We start from the raw sequence: 3,176 nt of genomic DNA, 5'->3' as shown, positions 1-3,176 counted from the left end.
ATATATATATATATATGTGTGTGTGTGTATAAAAGCGCGCATTAATCGAATTGCTAGAGACAGACAGAACGCGAAAGAAATATATAAATAATAGAAAAAAAGAAATTTTGATTTTTCCTTTTATCACGTTTATCATGAAAGAAATAACACAATTTAAAAATATTGCTTTTCCTAATCGGATAAACTGATTCGTGAAAATTAACATATATAGTGGAAAAAGAGAGTATTATATTAGCTTATTAAGAAAGCAGCTTATATATTACTCTTGAAATAAATGTCTCGCGCAATGTCGTTACGATTTCACGATTAACTGTGAAAATCGAGATCTTTGATAAAAAATCAATCATCCGCGGCGTTCGCTTTGAGGCGTCGCTGCTCTTTACGTGGATTGCAAAACATTGTATTGTTTTAATAAATTTAAATAAATTGAGACGCGCGCGCGAATTCATACACCAAATAATTTCGTCGCTCGAGAGACCGTCTCTCTCTCTCTCTCTTTTTCTCTTTCTTTCTCTCTATACGCAAAAGCGCGTTTAATAATTCTGTATTTAAAAACATGGAATTTCGCTTTATGAGAGGCATGAGCTCTTACAGGCCATTTTCGCGAATATCTGATATAAAAAAAGCGCGACCATACGAAGGAATAAATATTAAATCAAGCGACGCTTCGGGCCAGTAAATTAAACGAGCAACATTGCCACTCTCGTGTATTTAACATAAATTTTGCACTGCCTTCGTAAAATGATAAAAATGATTTACATGTCTAGAAAATTGATGAAAATTTTTTCAAATTTATCATTAACGTTGAAACGTTGCAACAACCGAGAAGTTCGCGACACAAAAGTTGAAAAATGCGATGTAGATTTTTATTTCTATTCTCTTTTTTCCAAATTTTTTGCTCCCTATTCTGCTGCTTCTGAATTCCTAAGATTATTTTATGCACACTGAAAAAAAGATTGACTGCTGCAGCAAATTAGGTGATAAAATATGACATAATATTTTTAATTGGTTGCAGAAGCCAATTTTTGCGTTAGCCTGCAATGTCAGTATAGGATTCCGATAGGCTAACACAATCAAAAATTGACTGCTGCAACCAATTAAAAATACTATGCCATTAATTATTTTATCATCTAATTTGCTGCAGCCAAACTTTTTTTTTTAGTGCAGCAGTTATGTAATTGTTACTAATGGAAACGTAGCTAATTTTCAGACGATTGTCATTCAATATGAAGAAAGTGCAAAATAGCTCTTAGGAATGTGCAAGTAATGAACGAGTTGCGTCGAAGATATACACCGCGCGTCTTCGAAATGCAAACAACTTGCCTCTCAACACGACCGAAATACGAGATACTCGAGGCAGACGACGAGAACGTGCGATTAAAGCGTCAGACACGTAAGTTCTCGTTAAACATCGATCAAACTCCAAACCAGTGCGATTAATCAGAGAAAAAGCGTAAAATGGGTGTACAAATTTTGTGCGTAGCCAAAGCGAGCTGATCCTAAATGTTTTTCTCGTTCTTTCGATATCGCGTTAATATCCCTCGAATCGCTTGATATTAATAAACGTGCTAAGAACAAATGATATTTCTGTATATATAATAATATAAGGTATACTATTATCGCGTATCATGGCAGCAGACAATAGAACAATCAATCAAATTTTTGTCCCAAAGCTAGCACGAAGAATATAAAAAAATTATTTGAAAATGCGTTTCTAATAAATGTAAATACCAAACTGAATCTTTTAGTTAAAAGTCACGAACTTCTTCTCTGTTAAACGGCCTTCAAAAGAACTTGAAGAGGACGACCAGGAATTTCTTGAGTAACAAAATGTATATAGTTACGAATTCGTTAGAAACTTTTAAAAATTTAATGTCCGCACTCGGTGATTCTTCTGATGCGAATCAGAGGTCACAGAAAATGATTAAAACATCTCTCTTTTGACGTAATGTATATCACTAGTAATTATTATATTGCTTTTACAAATTTGGGGCAAATTTTTAATTGATCAAAGAGCAGCATGTTCGATTGCATTATTAAATTCGATTGCACTATTAAATTCATAATGGCAAATTTATACCCAATTTGAATTATTTTTAATCATTTCTATTTATTAGATCGTAACTGCTCTCATTCAATATGTCGTTAATTTAATTAAAATAATCAAGTTAAACAATTTAACTCAAGAAGATGTATTAAATTTGACTTAAATGTATTATTTATTAATTTACTAATTATAAGTGCATATTCTCTAAATTCTTTGAAGTAGAATCTCACTCTAAAGAATAAAAATTGAACTAGAAAGAGATACTTAACTTTCAATATTTAAGAGTGATATTTCATTCTTCAGAATGAAATTCTAAAAGTTTTAGAGAATACATTAATTTGAACATTGTTTTATTTAAAAACTAATCACAGAGAAATGAATTGTTTTACATTTTGACACACATAGAAATTAAAAATAACAAAATGTTATTCAACTTAAGAGACTATCATTGCTTTTTTGAAATCTAACAGTGTGAACATCCACGGAATTGGTATACCTTATATTTTTATACGAATACGTTATCGTAAGCAAAAAAAAAAAATGAAATTACGAAAAAAAATGATCATCACCGACCTGCATTGTTACTAGACTAACTTTCGTTTCATGTGCGGCGTTTCTCCAACAAAATACGTTCAGACAAGTTATATAATTTCAGCGAGACATTTTGGCCCAAGAAATTAGGCGGTGCACCGCGTAACCGACATTATGCCAGTCAGCCTAATTAATTAATGAAATGATACATATATGTAAATGACCGAAACAATTATACTCCCATATCCTAATGCACGAGCGAAATGAGGTCATTGTATTATTCAAGGACACCAAATGGTTCTGTCTGTCTCGAGGCATGAGTGTCTGGTACCAAAATCTCAAACAGAAGAGATAGACTCGAAACGTGATGGAGTACTTTGCGAGCAGTATGATGCCCGCAAAGTACTCGCACATACGCGAGTATGCGCACTGCATAAACCCAATAATATCGTGAAATCCCTCTGTCGCAGAGACGCATAGAACATCTCAGAATGTCAAATCCCTCTCTTCAAGCTTGCAATCCTTCGTAAACCTCAGAAGAGATCTCTCTCTCTCTCTCTCTCTCTCTCTCTCTCTCTCTCTCTCTCTCTCTCTCTCT

General features: G+C 33.3%; 1 protein-coding gene across 4 annotated transcripts in view; it reads right to left on the bottom strand.

Annotated features, from left to right (window-relative positions):
• The window catches only part of LOC108694404 (zinc finger and BTB domain-containing protein 6-like), a 62,509-nt gene that overhangs the window by 24,601 nt on the left and 34,732 nt on the right, over positions 1-3,176 (bottom strand). The gene's annotated exons all lie outside the window — the stretch shown is intronic.

This window comes from Atta colombica, unplaced genomic scaffold (genome assembly GCF_001594045.1).
Source record: "Atta colombica isolate Treedump-2 unplaced genomic scaffold, Acol1.0 scaffold12, whole genome shotgun sequence".
NCBI lineage: Eukaryota > Metazoa > Arthropoda > Insecta > Hymenoptera > Formicidae > Atta > Atta colombica.
This window is presented reverse-complemented; position numbering and strand designations above follow the sequence as displayed.